The following is a 21,195-nucleotide window of genomic DNA, read 5'->3' as shown; positions in this document are numbered from 1 at the left end:
TTGATCCCACAGTCTTTTCTTACCATGTCTCGAATATATGATCTGGGAAATCAGGAACAAAAGTGTTAGAGATATTCTTTAAATTATTTCATAAGGTATCATCTTTAACTTTTTCATATCTCCAATAAGCTTGTTGTTGGTTGTGAATGAATTTCCACATACCCATCATAGTTGAAAATTTCGATTTGTTCATAACATTTGAGGAAGTAGGAATGGTCAACTCAGTATTAAAACTTTCCTCCACTGGTTCAGCAACACTAGGCTTTACCTGTAACAGCCCGAATTTTGGGCTAGTCGAAATAGGGGTTTCGGGACCACAAATTCGACGAGAAAAATATTTATTTTCATTACATTTTTATGGTCGACGATTTCACAAAATGATTTCGTGAAAATTTCGTTCAAAAATTTTGACGTTTGGGCACTCAATTTAGTCAAAAGGACTAAATTGTAAAAAGTGCAAAAGTTGAGTTCTACATGTTAGAAGTGTCCAATTGTTATGAAATTTTAATTTGGAAGTCCTTAAATGGTAATTAGACCATTGATTTTTCGAAAAAACTGGATAAGAGATAAGTGAAATAAGAAATTTTTAAGTTGGGGGCATTTTGGTCATTTAGTAATTAAAAGAATTAAAAAGGCCAAAATAGCTAAAAATTTGTTCATCTTCTCCATGGTGAACGAAATCAGCAATGGGGAAGCCATATTTAGGGTTTTCAAGCTTCCCAGCTCCATAGTAAGTGATTCCAAGCCCCGTTTTTAATGTTCTTTACGTTTTTAGTCCCGGTAACTTGCTTTAGCTTATTCTAGCAATAATTTAATCTAGGGTTCATATTTGGAAAAATACACATAGGTGAAATATGTTTATTTTGATGTTTTATGGTAGAATATGAAGCTTGAAATTATGTTAAATAACTTTTGCTAGCCGATTTTAAGTGAAAACGAGTAAATTGACATAATTAGTAAAAATACCTAATGTTCATAAGTAAGTGTTAGAGTGAGAATTTGATGTTGCCATAAAAGGGAAAAATGTTCAACATGTCATAAATCATAAGAAAAAGGAATAAAGTTTAATTTTCGAGCCTAGGGGAAAAATTGTAATTTTGTGAAACTTTAGGGGCAAAAATGTAATTTTTCCAAAATGTGATTTTTGGACTGGATTGAATAATGTGAGTGTTAAATAAGTTAAATGTGTTATTATAAGCCAAGAAAGACAAGGAATTGACTTTGATTAGTGAAAAAGGAAAAAAATGAGAAATAGTGAGAAATTTCCCGATTGAACATTCGGAATAAAAAGGGATACGAATGAAGTGAGAGGAATGATCAAATGTGTGGCACAGACTGTGTGTAGGCCACTATGTGAAAGTGAAAGTGATGGTCACATGTGTAGTATTTTGTGCAGGCTACTACGTGTACGAGAGTGATAGGTCGCAGGTGTAGTACTATGTGTAGGCTACTATGCACACCGGATAGCTTCGATCACGTGTGTAGTACTATGTGCAGGCTACTACGTGTATCGGGTAGTGATGGTCACATGTGTAGTAATATGTGCAGGCTACTATGTGAACCGGTATCATTAATTATAAGGTGGTTGCTATGTGCTGATCCCACCGGATATCATTGATTACAAAGGGTGGTTGCTGTGTGCTGAATCCACCGTGTATCTGTTATTATTCCAAAGTGTTCATCGGGAAATTGACTAAGTGAAAATACATGAGATCATGTAACAATTAAGTGTGATTGAATGATGAATATATGTGTGGAATTGAATTGAATAATGATTGAATGTGAAAAGTGAAATTATGAAAAGTAAAATTAGCAACAAAAGCAGTTTTGGACACTAACAATAGTGTGAATTTGAAAATCACCAAAAATGGTGGAAATTTAATTAGAGGGTGAATAAGATATGAAATGAAATATTAATGAGTCTATTTTTACATAAAATAAACAAATCAAGCAAAAGAGTTATATATTTTAGATATTTGAATTTTAGTGAGGAAGGGTCGAATTGATTTCAGAATCCCTTATTTTACTTTGGAAAATAATTAAAATTGTAAAAAATAATTATGAGTTATAATTTATATGATTAGAATCCTTAATGAGTTTATTTTCAAATGAAATAAACAAAAACATCATCTGAATTCTGTACAATGAGATAATTCATTTTTAGTGAAGAGAGGTCAGAGATGTTGAGCAGTGAAATATGGGTGAATTTAAAGGAAAAAATGTACTAATTTGCTAACCCAAAAATTCTAAAAATTTTATGGTAAGAAGATATTTGAATCTAGTTTCATGTAAAATTAACATAACTTAATTTGGAGCTCTGTAGCTCTGGACAAAAATAATTTAGTGACTATAACTGGACTAGACAGCGTTGAATTTAAATATAAGTGAATAGTAAAATTATATATAATGCTATTTAAGCATGTTATATACATAAATCATGTGGGATGGAGAGGAGGAGGAGGAAAATAAAGTACATGAATGAATTGTGTATAATTGGTTAAATGTCTGATTATAATCGGTAAATGTTGAAATAGGAGTGATGCTTATATTGGTGCATTACTGGTCATGGTAAGCTCATGAGAGAAAATAAAGTTTCATAGCATATGCATGTGGTATATTTGGCATGAAATGATGTCATGAGTGGCTCATGAATTAACTTATGTTGGTAAGTTGATGCATAATTATAGTATTCAAATATATACATATTTGTAATATTTTGCTATGTGATTCGGAAAAAGGGGAATAAATAGCATACTGAAAATTTTGGCTATGGTGCTAGTTTATGTTAAAGGAGTGTTTTATGGCATATCTTAAGTAATGGAATGTTATGAATTTTGAGATTAATTTGCTAGTCAAATAAATGATAAATGAATTGATTACGTATTCGTAATTTTGACATATGCTTGGTATATGAAACGTAATAATATATGCTTGAATAAACTTTAAGTATTCGAATGACATGGATTTGATGGTGATAAGATTCGAACAGTGAATTCATGAAGCACAGGTGATGTATTATTATTGTGTGATAGCTTGGTTCGAGAAATTGGTTAGGTAAATGGTAAGCGAAAGCATTTATGGATATAGAAAAAAATTTTGAGTGAATATGAAATTTAGCTCAATTAAATGATTTCATCAATTAAACATTGTGTATACCAGAATGTGTTAGTGAATTACATATTCGTAAATTGACATTCAAAGTTTAGTTAGTGATATATGAAAATAACATGAAAAATTTATGATTGTGATTAATATTGATTCTGACTTAAAGTGGATTCTTCAATGTTGGATGGATTTAACGGATATATTGAGCATATGAATAGGTATGTATTGGGCCTCGTAAACCCTAATTAGCGACTCGAAGATAATAATTTGAAATTTTTTAATTTGGATGAAATTTTATAACTCGGTTTAATATGTTTATAAGTTTATTTATTCTGGTAATGCCTCGTACCCTATTCCAACGTAGAGTACAGGTAAGGGGTGTTACAATGTGACATCACCAGATTTGGCCCTAATGTTTAGGTCGGGTTTGGGGTGTTACATTACCCTCGGTTTAGGGTTTTTCATTCCTCTTCAGTTTCTACTTCTTCTGTCTCATCAACTGAGTCAACTTCCAGTTCATATTTGCTTGATAACCCATCTAATTTTGGTTCGTTTAGCTCATTTGGTTCAACTTGGTTCAATAACCCAATATTATCTACTAACCTTTTAAGTTCTTTCCTTGTTATGCAACTTTGGACATAATGATCCTTCAAGTTTGCTTTCGATCTTACTTGGGCCCTTAAGCAAAGCGAAGTAATCAATGATGGAAAGTAGGCACTTCCTGCCTTTTCCTTTTGCAATCGTGGATCTCCTTGAGAATAATTCTCCCAACATTGATAGACCTTATTGTCATAGTCACATATAACAAAAGAATTTGTTTCATCGAGATGGTGAAACTATGTGAGATAGACATGAAGCTATATCGAATAAAGTAGAACCATACCTTAGCCACTAGATTTAAAAATTCCCTTCGGCAAGAATGACTACCATTCTTTTTTATAATCCATTGAGATTCTATTTGTAACCACATTAAGAACTTGTTGCAGAAAATCACAATTGATATTTGTCCTCATGGCAGAGTATTCATCTTCCTCAACATCAGGTAAGTTAAACAAATCATTAATGGACTTAAAAGTAAGGGATACCTTCTTCTTATGAATAAGAACTTCATTAATATATGGTGTGGTCAAGTTGGCATAGAACTCTCATACTAAGTCTTCATCACGCATTGATCGTGCATCATAGAATTGCGCCCAATTTAATGGATTAATCATCTTTCAAAGTGACTTCCACCATCTAGATAGAGCGAATATTTCTGTTGTATACAATTATGACAGAAAAGTCTATCAATGTTGGGAAGATTATTCTCAAAGAGATCCATGATTGTGCTAGAAAGAAGACAGGAAGTGCCTACTTTCCACATTGATAATTTTACTTTGCTCAAGAGCCCAAGTTAAAAAAAAAAGTAAACCTGAAGGGCCCGTATATTCAAGGTTGCATTGCAATCCATGATCTTAAAATGTTAGTGGAGAATGTCCATGAGATAAACCCAATTGAACCAAGTGAACCAATCAAACCAGAAACTGATGAGTCATCGAACAAATCTAAACTTGAAGATGACTTAGTTGATGAGTGATAGCACTAGAAAGAACATAGGTTTCCCCCCTTACTTATTGGTTAAATTGTTTCCATTTAGTTATCTTTAGTATACATTTTAGTATTTTCAGTTTAGTAAATTGCATTTTATAACCCAGTGAATCCTAGCCTATTTTATCCTTAATTTTCCTATCTTATTGCATTAATGTCGTTGCATGAGTTAATTCCAAATTGCGTCCAGAATTGTCGCCACACTTGACAACTGTCCGGATAAGAACCAAAACTGTGTGAGCTCTCCAGTCTTGTATAACCAACTTGTACATACAAGGATAGAATAAATTTGAGGAAAAGACACTTGTACTGATGAGGAGGACATAAAAGGTGGACGTGAGAAGAAAAACGAGAGCTTTTTTCTGTCCATTATCATCTTAATCATCCTACCTTGAAGCTTACGACCATGGCAGGTTAAGCCTCTCACGGGTGAGCCAACATGAAACCCAGATGCAGACTAGCACCTGATGAGGAGACCTAAGTGTGAGACAAAAGGGAATAGATAGATTTCGTCGAGTTGTCTAGTAATAGTACTCTTCACTAGATTCTTTATTATTTCTTTCTAAATGTTGGTGATTACTCTTTGTTTACTGTTTGAACGGAAGTACACATGAATTCTTGGTTAAATGTTCTCTTATTTAGTCTTGCTTTTATTGTTTAATCTTGGGGTTTGAATGTTTTTTAACATGAAAGTGTTATTGCAGTCACTGATATTGAAAAGTGCAATGACGGTTTGAACCAACAAACATTACAACGGAAGTTGAGTGAGGATTAGAGGAATTTAATCCACTTGTTCTTAATAGTGTCATATTACCATCATCGGAAGGTGAGGTTAGTATGCACGTTTAAGTCTCATATTAAATAGACGAGTGACGCTGGATAAGTTATACATTAAATTTTATTGCCTTGACAATCGCTTATCTTTTTATGCCTTGTGAGCACTTAGTATTCTCCTGAAGATTCATGTTGGGGATCCTAGATTATCACTATCATATTTTATTTTATTTTTTTCAAGTTATTGCATCGACAACTATCCTCACAATTTATCTTGTTTTTATCCAGTTATTGCACTGACATCAATAGACAAAAGACTACCATCCCTGTGGGATCGATATCTGATAGACTCACATCAATCTAATATACTTGCATTCATAGTGTACGCTTGCACATTATTGCTGTGACGTTAAACAACTGATCAAGTTTTTGGTGCCGTTGCCGGGGATGCCGTTTGTTTGATGGTTTTTTTGTGTTTTTGAACTTTATTTTCCTTATATAATATTTAGTATTCCCTAACTGGTTTTTTTCTTTGTTACTATTTCTTTAACTTCATTATAGGCGTTTCATGACCTGAAGAAATTTGGATTTTCTTGCCGATTTTTATCCAGAAATTGAAAGGACTGTTTGGAATAGACTTCGAGAACAAAGAAATATGGCTCTACCAGGGAACAATGTAGCCATACCCCCTATGCAACTGCAAAATGTTAATAACCCATTGTTAACACAAGATGCTCATGTACATAATAGAACTATACGAGATTTTGTAGTACCTGTCTTGATGATTTACAACCAAGAGTTGTTATGCCAGCAATCCAAGCTAGGAATGTTGAGCTCAAGCCCTTAATGTTTCAAATGCTGAATTCTAATGGGCAATATGCTAGATTGCCACATGAAGATGTGAGAGAACATCTTAAATATTTTTTATTGATCTGGGCTTCTATTAATCAACAAGGCGTTCCTGATGGTGCCTTGAAGATGCAATTATTTCCTTATTCCTTACAGGAAAGAACCCGTTCTTGGTGTTCTGGAGTACCTATTGGATCAAATACTTCTTGGGATGCACTAGCAAAGCAGTTTGTATTGCGATTTAACCCACCAACAATGAATGCTCATCTTTGAAATGATATTACTGTTTATCATCAGCTTGATGATAAAAATCTGCACACCACATGGGAAGGTTATAAATCTTTACTCTGACGTTGTCCGAAGCACGACATTCAACTAGAAACACAAATTGAGATTTTTTTATAATGGGCTAAATTCACATGCAAGGAATATTGTTGGTGCATCAGCCAATGGACCTCTGCTAGATTGTACTTATAATGATGCTGTGAGAATTCTTGTGAGAATTGCTCAGAATGATTATCAATACCCTATCTCTAGAGCTGCACAAGCAAAAACTACTCTACAAGTTATTGAATTGGATGGAATAACCACACTAAGTGTTGAAGTTTCTTATCTCACAAACATGATTCAAAATATGCAAGGGACGAGTGGCATTGCACCTATACAACTCGCTCAACAAGTTGATGTTCCTACTTTTTCTTGTGAGATTTGTAGTCACAACCAGAGCTATATACATTCTTCATAACATGCAGAGAATACCTGTTATATTAGTAACATCGGTAACTATTCTCATGGAAATTCTTACAACCACTCTGCACAGAACTAACAATTTTGGGGAACTCAATATGGTGGACAAAATACTGCGACATTCAGATAATGGAATACATGTACTCGGGGCAATTATAATCCCAAACAAAGGAATTACAATCAATAGCAGCAGAGTTATAATCAGCACACTTAGATGCATCCACAATAAGGCCAGACACATCGACACCAAAATTTGATGCAGCCACAACACTCTTCAATACCAAAACAACATGTTCAAGGACATTGACAGTAACCATACACTCAGGCTTCTACTTCTAACCCATTAGCAACTCTTAAGGAATTAATGCGGGAGCGTATTACTCGCATGGAAGCTATTGTACAAGGGAATTCATCTTCTATTCGAGCATTGGAAGTGCAATTAGGAAAACTTGCTTCAAATTTGAATACTCGACCACCAGGCTCATTACCTAGTGACATAGAAAATCCTAGTCTGAGGGGGAAAGAACATTGTAAGGCTATCACTCTTAAGAGTGGTAAACAAATTGGCGAATCATTTATCGACTCTACTATAGCACGTCAAGATGCGGATGGAGTGACCACTGATAAGAAGGTTGAATTTGAATAGTTTGTCGATGCATCAAACAAAGAAGTTCCACAAATTGTCACTCTTGTGCCTAATGTCAGACCTTCAAAACTATCGACGCAATCAAAGATGTCGGAGGAAGCAGATATATCTCTACCTTTACACTTCCCACAAGGATTCAGGAAGACTGGGCATGACAAGTAGTATCAGCAGTTCCTGGACACACTGAAAAAACTACAAATCAACATTTATTTAATAGATGCTCTGGTACAAATTCTGAGTTATGGAAAATTTATGAAAGACCTCTTATCAAAGAAGAAAAAGCTCACTGATATTGAAACTAGTGCACTCACACAAGGCTGTAGTGCTATCTTGAAAAACAGGTTGCTCCCTAAATTGAAAGATCCTGGGAGCTTTACCATCCCCTATTCAATTGGCAATCATTATTTGGATAAGGATTTATACGACTTGGGAGCTAGCATTAACCTAATGCCATTATCTACTTTCAGAAAGTTGGAAATTGGTTACATGAAATCTACTGCAGTGCCATTACAATTAGCCGATCGATCATTGGCTCAACCTGAAAGGAAAATAAAAGACGTCTTAGTTCGTATGGATAACTTCTTTTTCCGACTGATTTTATCATACTTGACTGCGGGGCAGATAAGGAGGTTCCCATAATCTTGGGACGACCATTTTTAGCCACCGGCCAAACTTTTATTGATTTTTATAAAGGTGAGCTAACCATGCGACTTAATGATGAGCAAGTCACCTTTAGTGTTTTTGAATCTACTCAATACAAGGACAAAGAAGAATGCAATACTGTTGATGTGCTAGACAATCTAATTGAGGAAGAATTCAATGACCAAAGCACAACACGTTCTAAAGAGTTTGCAGTGACATCTGATGTCGAATGCTTAGACGATTGTGACAGAATGGTTAAAGCTGATAACCTTGAATTCAAGCATGGATGGCAGATTGAATCCTTAGACCTAGCCAACAAAACAACCCCAATTTTTAAACCATTTATTGACAAAGCTCCTACTTTGGAATTGAAACCATTACCTCCTCATCTTAAATATGTCTTTCTAGGTGATCACAATACTCTCCCAATTATTGTCTCCACAACACTGGATGTAACTAAAGAAGAAAAATTGGTCCATATTCTTAAGCAACATAAACAAGCTATTGCTTGGAGTATTGCTGATATTCAAGTTATTAGTGCTTCTTTTTGCATGCACAAGATCGAGTTGGATGATGAAGGCAAGCAATCAATTAAACGAGAAGATAAAGTTGTCAACAAGGAAATCATAAAATGACTTCATGCTGGAACTATTTACCTGATTTTTTATAGAAATTGGGTGAGCCCAGTGCCATGCGTACTTAACAAGAGTGGCATCACTCTGGTTCACAATGATAAGGATGAATTAATTCCTACATGCATTCCCACAGGATGGTGAGTTTTTATGGACTATTGCAAATTGAATGCGACCAGAAAGAGGGATCACTTCCTGCTTCCTTTCATTGACCAAATGTTGGATCGGCTTGCTGGAAGGGCCTATTATTACCTTTTAGACAGCTATTCTGAGTGCAATCAAATTACTATTACACTGGAAGATCAAGAGAAAACAACATTCACCTTCCCCTTTGGTACTTTCACTTTTCGCCATATGCCTTTCGGTCTTTGCAACGCACCAGCCACATTTCAAAGGTGCATGATGGCAATATTCTCAGACATGATCGAAGACTCCTTAGAAGTGTTTATAGATGATTTCTTAGTCTATGGAAATGATTTTGTTCATTACACTTACATTTTGGATAAAGTACTGAAGCAATGTGAGGACACACATCTAGTCCTGAATTAGGAAAAAAGTCATTCCATGGCAACTGAAGGCATTGTGTTAGGACACCGCATCTCTAGTCAAGGCATTCAAGTAGACAAAGCTAAGGTGGAAATCATTGAGAAATTACCTCCACCGACAAACGTGAGGGGTATTCGCAGGTTTCTGGGACATGCGAGGTTTTACTGAAGGTTTATTCGAGATTTTTCAAAAATTGCAAAGCCCTTATGCTCATTGCTGGAACAGAATTTAAAATTATTCTTTGATGATGCATGTCTGGATATCTTTATTCAATTAAAAAAGAAGCTAGTGAATGCACTCATTGTCATTGCACCCGATTGGTCTCAACCTTTTGAAGTTATGTATGATGCAAGTGACTTTGCTGTGCGTGCGGTTCTAGGACGAAAAGGATAGATATTTCACGCCATCTATTATGTTAGGAAAAACTTTTACAGAGGCTCAACTTAATTATACCACCATCGAGAAAGAATTGCTAGCTATAGTCTTAGCTTTCGACAAGTTTTGTTCCTATCTTGTCGGTGCAAAGGTTACGGTATTCACTGATCACTCAATGTTGAGATATCTCTTTGCGAAAAAGGATGCCAAACCAAGACTGATACGCTGGATATTATTGTTACAAGAATTTGACATCGAGGTAAAAGACTGAAGGGTTCAGAGAATCAAGTTGAAGAACATCTCTCTTGATTGGAAGTCGGTAGCGAATACGGAGACATGCTTCAAATTGTCAACGCATTCCCAGAAGAGAAGTTATTTGCTGTAGATGCAACTCATTGGTATGCGAATTTTGTTAATTATCTAATGTGTGAAAAACTCCCATTGGGTGTCACAGGCAATAAAAAAGGCTAATTTCTTCGGGATGTAGTGAAGTCTCATTGGAATGAACCATATTTATTCAAGGTATGCAATGACAACATCATTCGACGTTGTGTTTCGGAAGAAGAGATGCTTTCAATCTTGAAGCATTATCATGATGCTCCTTATGGAGGTCATTTCTATGGTATGAGAACTACTGCTAAAGTTCTCCAATTAGGATTCTACTGGCCAACATTATTTAAAAACACGCACAATTTTGTGAATCAATGCAATAGGTGTCAGTGCACAAATTCTATATCTCAACGTAATGAAATGTTGCAGCAGCCAATTATGGAGGTTGAATTATTCAATGTTTACGGTATGGATTTTATGGGACCATTTCTGAATTCATTTGGAAATCTTTATATATTAGTAGCTATTGACTACATCTCAAAGTGGGTTGAACCTATTGCAATCCCAAAGGATGATGCAAAGATAGTGCTAAATTTGTTCACAAGTATAAACTCACCCGCTTTGGCACACCAAAGGAATTGATTAGTGATTAGGGTACACACTTTCCTTGTAACCAAGTGGCGACCTCACTGAAGAGATGTGGAGTTAATCATAGAAAGGCTACTAATCATCTGCAAACCAATAGACAAGCTGAAACATCAAATCAACAAATTAAGAACATTCTTGAGAAGGTTGTAAACCCTTCGAGGAAAGACTGGTCTTTCTGATTGGATGATGCTTTATGGGAATTGCGGATAGTATACAAAACTCCATTAGGGATGTCACTGTATCAATTGGTTTTTGGGAAAGCATGTCACTTGCTAGTCGAACTAGAACACAAAGTAATGTGGGCAATTAAGCAAGTGAACATGGACTATGAAGGGACTGGAAAGAAAAGATTGTTGGATATCACTAAACTAGAGGAGATTAGGAGAAATGCTTATGAAAATGCTTCAATTTACAAAGGAAAGACCAAACGATGACATGATAAGATTATTTTATAGCGGTAATTTATCGCAGGTCAACAGGTTTGTATTATTCAATTCTCGACTAAAATTACACCCAGGTCAATTGCGTTCACATTGGTCTGGATTTACGTGATGGACACCAGTTCAAAGTAAATGGATAGAGGCTGAAACACTATTTTGGCAACGATGATAAAAAGCAAACAAAGATCATTAGATTCATCGAAAAGTTTTAATTTTTTTAAATTAGAACTCATTGATTTTAGTTTATTTTATTTATGTTTTGTGAAAGTTTGTTTTCCTTCCTTTTTGCATAATAATTAGGTACCATTGTCGACGCATTGAAATTTTACTGTCAACGCATTCCAAAAGTCTGTACTATTATTTATAGCCCCTCAAAATTCAGAAAAATTCAAAATCCACCGTTGAATCAAAACTCACTCAACAGTTTGATCCTTCTGAGTGAGAAAATTTTCTATTGGACACAAATCTTTCCTCCAACCCTATATCTCTCCGCAAAACAACACACCTCTTCATCTTTCTTTTTCACCCACTATAAATCCTCTCCTACTGTGCCGACTGTAACGCATTCAAGGAACCGTTTTTATTTCTTTTCTCTTCTCAAATTCATATCTTTTTACCTTTAACTGTTCTTCCTCAACAAAAGATGGCCAAAATAAGAGGCTCGATCAAGAAAGCCACCAAATCTACTGGAGGACATGCGTCCTCTGCTACCACAATCCATGAATCAGGATCCCCCAAGCCAATGCAGACAAATGAGCCAATAATCTTTTTGAATAAAGTGGCAAATGAACAATTTTGTGACAACATATTGAAGCAAAACTTCCATCCCGAGCAAGGCATTTCCCATTTGCCACAACAAGACTTGGGTAAACAAGCCTCCAAAACCATTTCGAAGTTAAAGTGGGAAACTTTTTGCACTCATCCCGACAGCTACTCTCCTTCACTAGTACGTAAGTTTTATGCTAATTTCTACGATCATGAGTTACAGTTCATTTTTGTTCGAGAAGGTTTAATACCATGGGACGCTGTAAAAATAAACGAGCTGTACAACACCAAGGTCGATGTTGATGAACACTCTGAGTTCATAGATGACATCACTAATGAAAAACGAGACCGGTTGGTGAGAGACTTATGTATCGAGGGAGAAGTATGGACGGGTTCCAATTAAAAGAATTACATGATGCACCATCGCTTCCTAACGCTGCAAGGCAAAATTTGGTTTGATTTTGTCAACTGTAGGCTCAAACCCTCCACTCACAGCACCACAGTCACCCTAGACAGAATGTGTCTAATACATTATATTGTAAAGGGCAAAAAAATTGATGTAGGCACAATACTTCACCAAGAAATTACTGATTACACTGCAAGGCAGACTGGGATCTTTGTTTTCCCATCACTGGTGATGTTAGTGTGCCAGCAAAGAGGAATCGTGCCCTGTGCTGGTGAGGAAGTCTTGGAAAATGAAGGCCCAATCAATGAAGCCTCTGTAGAATGAATGACTCAAGGCAAGGAAACATTGATACTGAAGGAGGCGGAGACTACCAAGACAAGAAAGGGCAAAGCTAAAGCTGACAGAAAGGGAACAAATCTGAATACAGAGACATCATTATGGTGCAAACTGAAGGATGTTGAAAAATGGTAAATTCTATCAACAACTAGAAGATCAGGCTTATTTCTTATACCAGAGCCTAGAACAGATCTATTGTAGCCACATTAGGCCAACTGAGCCCATCTCTACTACCAAAATTCCATCTATTTTCTGCAATCATTCACAATTATGACCTCTCTTCCTTAGATGATGACTTAGAAGATCGAGATAGATCGATGGCATCCTCACCCATTGTGCAGGTCTCTAATATTAAGAAAGAAGAGGAATCCAAGGACATTAAAGAATGCCTGCGAAAGATTGATAGCTTGTTTGAGGATGATATTTTTACTGATCAAGAGGTTGAGAAGGAAGTTGCTGCTGCAGAAGAGTAAGTTGTTGCTGAAAATGAGAAAGAAAAAGAAGAAGAAGATTCTATTGAGAAGACTGTCACCGCACCCGAGTCTGTGGGTGCAAATATTTATAATATGGAACAAACTGTAGTGAGACTGATAGAAGTTACTGAGGAAAAGTGAGGAGCAATGTAATTCATTGGCAATAGTAGTCTACACTAGACCACTCCAAATTTCCTCTCCTACACAAACAACAGTCGATGATACAGGGGCAGAGTCGAGAATTGAGGAGCAATCTGAAAATTGCATAAAGCCCAAAGAAAAGAAAAAGAAGCGCTCCAAGGATAAAAAACTAAAAAAGGAGGAAAAGAAAAGGAGGAGAAAAAAACTTCATGCAGCCACATTGATGGTTGTGGATAAATTAGTTAGTTTATTTTAAGCTTTAGTTATAGTATTCATGCACATTCTCCATGTTCCATCTTTTTCCATCGCTTCACCTTTTTGCTTTGCGAATAATTGTGGCACTCGAATACCAATTCAACCTTTTCTCCCAATCGAGGTAGGCTTCGGGGTTAGATCATCCTTGGAAAGCAGGTGTTGCCATTTTGATATTTTTCAAGTCATCATCAATTCGATCTCGATCTCTCAGACCTTGATCTCTTTGACATCTTCTCTTTTCACTTCGACGAGAAGCTTGATCGCTTTCCACATCACTTGGCTCATAGAGATCGTTGGCATGTTGCCAAGGTCGTTATATTTCTCTTCTCGGATTGGGAGGGTGTTTTCTCATTGACTTCTTTCTTCCATTTGATCCATACGTTATTGGATGGAATTGAATTGGGGCTGGAACAATCGTGAGATTTCTCTTATGATAGCTTGAACTTGTAAGTTGAAAACTCCTCCTCTTGGAACGTTCCTTCTAGTCTGTATACCACCACCGCCGGCGGCATTAGATGTGCCTTCACTCACGTTATGGTGTTTTGAGCTTTTAGAAATATTAGTTGAAAACCTCACCACAAGCCTCACTAATTTCACTCACAAAGAAAGTAAAGTAAAGAACACTCCACTCGTGTTTCACTCGTATATTGGCTTTTACCTCTTGATGTATTTTCACTCGTGCCTTTTACCTCTCAAATTCACCTCTCGAAGTTCTTGAAGATTACCTTATATCTAATAGCAAGCTCGTAGGTCGGCTTCAAAAAGGGTACGAAACAAAAGGGAATGATATAGGTAATGGTACGCTTGAAAGAATAATAGTTTTCAGTGAGTGTGGCTAGAAATGGTTTTTTTAAAGTTCAAATAAGAAGATTGAGAAACAAACTTTCGAGCTAATTTCTCTTTTTAAAGCACAAAACCGAACTCCCACTTGTAATGTAACACAATCTTTTTTTATATATATTCAAAAATAAAATTTTAATTCAGATTTCTTTTAATCTTGGGAGTATAACGACTACAAAACACATTTAAATTAACTAGCTCTGATACCAAATGATACGAACTCGTATTAAGATTGAAAACCAAGTCCTAAGATGCTCGATCATTAACTTAAGTAGCTGGCTTGTTTAACAACATTGGCCAAGTTAAAATAGGATAATTGTTTAAGCAGCGATTTCAAAACAAAAATAAAAGTTATGGTAAGATGGATAGTGGACTTAAAACAAGATAGAACCCTTAACAATGGTTAAAGACCCGAATCTTATACGTTTTAAGTTGGAAAAAGAATGATGGAAAATAGACTGAGACACAATCTCTAAAGAGATAGGAACCTGCGGTATTGAATTGAATGCCACACCCGAAATTGTGATAAGTTTAGAAACAACTCAAGATTGATGCCATTAGCTGCTAGATAAGTCAATTTGAATCTTGAAGAAGTAAGAGAGTGAATAACTCACAAAGTATGCTAAATTTCATTCAGGTTCAAAAATTTCTTAACAAAGATAACATTTGAGCTATTTATAAGCTGATTAAGGTCCACCCGGATAGCCTTCTAATGATTACAAGTTAATGAGCTAAAGTTGACTTCATTTTCAGTTGGGAAAATTCATGGAACAACTTCAATGATTGGTTGTCCATTGAGGTGCCTGAACAGCCTTGTTGTTGTGTCTATTGATGTGCACGAACAACCCTGTACTGTGTCCATTGGTGTGCATGAACAGCCTTGAGTTGAATAAGCTTGATTCAGTTGATGACCTTAAAAGCTGGAATTAAGGTATCCTTGAAGAAACTGAATGCATGCACAGCTATTGAATGTTTCATGGTGTGAACAAACAGTAATGAAGGCCTTTTGATTGTGAACAACAATAACCTAATAGGCATTGAACTTGCCAGCTGGTCAGTTTAAGAACAAATTCAATAAGGTTAATTCCCTTGCTGAATAGCCATCTAGGAAAGTGAAAACTTCAGCTCCAAAGTGCATGTACAACTGAATGCATGCTTCTCAATAAATGAGTTTAATGAATCAGCTAAGTTCATGCATGTCCAGCAGCTATACTAAGCAACCTGTTAAGACACATTAAACATTAGGTCAGGAAATCAACAGAAAAAATTAACACACACAATAAGCATGTAATTGACTAAGACAAACATAAATTAAATCTGTCCTAAATTGAACATATTAATTGGTCAGACAAGACACGATTTTAATATGTAATATACTAAGGAAAAAATTAAATATGCAGCATATTTAGACTTATTAAAACTAGACAATAATGACACACAAAACATTTAGACAAGTAATTAAGCTGTAGGAAATTAAAGTATAATTAAATTAAAACTAAGTAATTAAAATGTCTAAGAAATTAGAAGCCGAACTAGCTAGCTAAATTAATCTTAGCCTCGAGTAAATTATAAATATCCCTAGCTGAACCGTCCAACACTTGATTAATGAGATTATTTTTATCTTCTTCCCAAACTTGTTCCACCAGAGTCGAAATAGCATCTTTGAATTGTTTGGTACGAGATCGAGTAATCAGTCCACTAGGTAGCTTAATGGAATCTTGATTGGCTTTGATTGAATCCTTGGGCGAGTTCGTATCATACAGTAATGCAACGATATCCCTTATTCTGAAAAAACTAATATGTATATATATTTATAACATGTAAATACTTAGTATTGGACAACAAATGATGTAATGGTAGATAGAACTTAGGGTTTGAAGCTTGATGCTATCATTGTTGAATTTGCAACCTTATTCATTCATGCTTATGAATTGTCGATGCAATATTGTTTCATCTGAATGTGATTCATCCATTGGGAATTTAGAGGGTTCAACTTGCTAGAATGATTATTTGCCTTAGTAAAATATTTGTAGCCTTGCTAGTTTCTATTTTCCTTGAGGACAAGTATAAACTCAAGTTTAGGGGTGTGATAGCACTAGAAAGAACATAGGTTTTCCCCCTTACTTATTAGTTAAATTGTTTCCATTTAGTTATCCTTAGCTTAGAAAATTGCATTTTATAACTCAGTGAATCTTAGCCTATTGTATCCTTAATTATGCTATCTTATAGCATTAATGTCGCTGCATGAGTTAATTCCAGATTGTGTTCAGAATTGTCACCGCACCAAACAACTATTTGGATAAGAACCAAAACTTCGTGAGCTATCTAGTCTGGTATAACCAACTTATACAAACAAGGATAGAATAATTTTGGTGAAAGGACACTTGTACTGATAAAGAGGACATAAAAATTGGATGTGAGAAGAAAAATGAGAGCGTTTTTCTCTCCATCACCGTCTTCATCATCCTACCTTGAAGCTTGCGGCCATGGTAGCTTAAGCCTCTCATGGGTGAGCCAACATGAAAACCATATGCAGACTAGCTCCTGAAGAGGAGACCTAAGTGCAAGACAAGAGGGAATAGAGAGATTCAATCGAGTTGTCTAGGAATAGTATTCTCCACTCGATTCTTTCTTATTTCTTTCTAAATGCTGGTGATTACTCTCTGTTTTCTATTTGCATGGAAGTACACATGAATTCTTAGCTAAATGTTATCTTATTTAGTCTTGCTTTTATTGTTTAATCTTGGGGTTCGAATTGTTTTAACACGAAAGTGTTATTGCAGTCACTGACACTAAAAAGTGCAGTGACAGTTTGAACCAACAAGCATTACAATGGAAGTTGAGTAAGGGTTAGAGAAATTTAAACCAGTTGTTCTTAATAGTACCGTATTACCATCATCAGAAGGTGAGGTTAGTATGCATGTTTAATTCTCATATTAAATAGAGCAGTGACGATGGATAAGTTATACATTGAATTTTATTACCTCGATAACCACTTATATTTTTATACCTTGTGAGCACTTATATTCTCCTGAAGATTCATGTTGGGGATCCCAATTTATCACTATCATATTTTATTTTATTGTTTTCAAGTTATTACATCGACAACTATCCTCACAATTTATCTTATTTTTATCTAGTTATTGCATCGACATAAATAGACAAGAGACTATCATCCCTGTGGGATCGATATCTGACAGACTCACATCTGTCTACTATACTTGTATTGACAGTGTACACTTGCACATTATTGTTGTGATGTTAAACAACTAATCAATGAGACAAAAGAAACAGAATCTAAAGAAGAACCAAACAATCCAAAACTGATTAAGGAACCAAAAGTTTCTGAACCAAGAGAGGGGCTGAATGATAATGAGCCCGTTGAACCGAGTCTTGATCCTGAGTTGATCATTCTTATGCCCACTTCTTCAAATATTACGAAGAAATTAGGAATTTCAATTATGATGTCTATGATGAAATTTATGCATAACCAACAACAAGCTTATTGGAACTATGCGAAGATTAGAGATGATTCTGTAAGAAATACTTTAATAATATCTCTAATAGTTTTTTTCTTGAGTTCCTAGATTATATCTCCAAGTCATGGAAGGAAGAGGATGAGGATGAAAGCGAGGATGAAGCATCAATGGAGAAACACAAAGGGGATAAGTCAAATAAATAAAAGGGGGAATTTCTTATCTTTAGTATTTATTTCTTTTTAGGGGTTTATTTTTATTTCCTAGCCAATATTTTGCTTTTGCATAATAAAAAAGATATTGCAAACATGAATAACTTATGCTTTATGCCTCTTCATTAGAAATAGCAAAGTGATGTGGTAATGGGAATGAACATATCTAGGATTGGATTGTTAAGAAAGACTTGGTACTTAAGCAGTCTTTATGACTCACCTCTCTTTTCTTACAACCCTACCTGGTGTTCAATTTTCATTCATTAATTTGTTTTCACAATGAGGACATTGCTTCTTTTTAAAGTGGGTAAGGCAATATTTTGCATGGATTTTTAAATTTTTCAAGTATGTCTCGATCTTTTCTCCTAAGTATGCTAGAATAAGTGAATGTTCAGGGAGAATTTTTGTTCATAAGTTTGTTCAAATACAAGTATGATTTCTGATTTTATCTAAGTTATTTTTATGTTATCTTGAGTGATGGAATGTTTGTATTTTCTTTAGTCTTATGTAGTATTTGCCATGAAAATTTAATTTTATTTGGAAGTAGACATGCATGAAGGTTTAAGTTTGTAGAGTTAACTTAGTAACTTTCTTGAGGTGAAATCCTAGGAGGTATAAGAATCTAAACATGACATAGGCACTCTTCTTTGGATCGTTTGAGCCTTTCAAGTCGACCTTATTAAATTAAACCTTGAAACTTTACTTTTGACCTTAATGGCTTGTTTATTGCACATTACCTACACATGAGCCATATTATCATTTTTTTTATTTTATCCTATTTTTGTGCACCTATCTTAACTAAATTTGTCTTGATTATCAAATTTTGAGGAAAAATACAAAAGATGTACATGCTCTTCACATGTTAAAAAAATAGAAAAGAAAAGAAAGATGAAAGGAAGATCCTAAAACCCTAAGCCTGACAACCCTAGGAAGTCATTAAGGTGGGAATTAACCCAAATTTGGTATGGCTTATCTGTGAGAACCTTAACCCTGAACTAGTCTGGACTGTGAGCTCGAGAGATAAGTAGTTATTGCCCGGTCATTATCTTAGTGGAAGATCGAACCTGTTGGGGTATAGACTAGTTGATTGAACAAGAAAACATAAAACTACTGTTGGTTATAATTAACGAAACGAGTTAATCACCCATACTTATATTTGATATATTTTATTATATGGTTTCTCATGAATTAATTATTTCTTTTTATATTACTATTAGTTTAGATTACAAAAACCTTTCTTTTATTCATTGTAATTTAATTCAATTAAAGTACTAATTAGATCTAATTATGCGAAGGTTAGAATTAATTTAGTGATCGCCTCCCTTAGGTACGATCTTTGAAGTACTCACCTAGTCCATTGTAATTGTATTAAAACCTAACCCGTACACTTGTAGATACTGCTTTTTAGATATTTAGTGCAAGATTTCTACTCTGGATGTTGGTACATCTAAAGGCAGTCAATGTACCTAACTATTTTCGTGTCTCAAACTATTTTCCTGTTTCCTCTTCTTCAAATCCATACCTGTCCTAAGCCTTAAGTCGGAAAGCCTTATGTGACCTTGTTAGACTTATTAATGCATTGACATAATATTAAGTGATTACATTTATAACTATTTGTATTCGACTAGGATAATCAAAGTACCTACATGACTTATTAATGGATGCACATATTAGAAAGCCTTAATGCCTGTGTGCTTTGTAATATACTAAACTTAGGTGTTTGATATTAAAAGTGGTAAGTTATTTATATACCATGTCAAGATTATATGTAAACATGAAAATTACTATTATTGTACTCCAACACCAATCTTTGTATCATACTTCCTGAACGGGCGTCTTTTACTATTTGTTTTTATTTTGCATTACTTGAAGACAAGCAATGAATTAAGTGTGGGGAAGTTTGATATGTCGTAATTCGATGTAGCTGATTAAACTAGTTTTCATACTTGAGGAGATTGAACATGAGAATTTTTAGTATATTTTAGTTAAGTTTTCTTAGTTTATTTAAATTTAATAAAAAGTGCATTTTGAGTCTTTTATTGACCTAAAGGCGAGCTAACATACTTAGTAAGTGTGTAAGATATCAGTCAAAGACATAGGAACTCTAAGCTGGTCATTGTGTTGCAACATGGGGATTTCGATGTTGCAACATAGGGAACAGAATGCCAAAACTGCTATACTACCTTGGGTTTTGCAGCATGGCTAAGGGAGGCCGCAACATGGCCAAGGGATGTCATCATACACCCCTGAAGCTACCCTTAAACCATGAATATTGCCTTTAGTGTCTTGGCACAAAGACTAGGTTTTCACAGCATCGATCTTGTACAGGAAGCACTTATGAGCCAAGGGCTTTTTGGTCCGCATAATGGAAATTAAACTCGAGAGCATCAGCTTACTTAGGGTTGAGGACGACAAAAACCCTAACTCTATAAATAGGATTTGAAAACACTTTTTGAAACACAACTTCTCTCTTTGTGTTTTTCTTTGTAATTTTAGTTTTTAGTTTTTCTTTCTTTTATGCTTTAGGTTTATTTTTAGTTCTTTTCTCTTTGTGTTCTTCGGAGAACGTGGTTTGTAAATGCAACCAAACACTAGTGGATTACCTGTGCTTCATCTAATACAAATAGGATTCTCTAAACTCTATTCTTTATTTCTTATTTATATTTATCCTTATATTTATGTTTATTGTGTTCATGAGATCCATGACGTACTAATCCTCTTATGGGGGATTAGTGAGTACAGGTGTGATTAATTGATTGGTTTGTAGGGTTTTCTTAATAGATCAGCTATTTGGGAGAGGAAGAACTTATACTTTAGGCTCGACAACCTTAGGAAGTTATGTATGTGGGAATTAACCAAAAATTGGTATGGCCTATCCGTGAACACCTTAGCCTTAAACCGATCTGAGCTGTAAGGTCGAGAGATAATTAGTTCTTACTAACTTATTAATTTAGTGAAAGAGTAAAAGAT

This window comes from Gossypium raimondii, chromosome 4, assembly GCF_025698545.1.
Source record: "Gossypium raimondii isolate GPD5lz chromosome 4, ASM2569854v1, whole genome shotgun sequence".
Taxonomy (NCBI): Eukaryota; Viridiplantae; Streptophyta; class Magnoliopsida; order Malvales; family Malvaceae; genus Gossypium; species Gossypium raimondii.
This window is presented reverse-complemented; position numbering follows the sequence as displayed.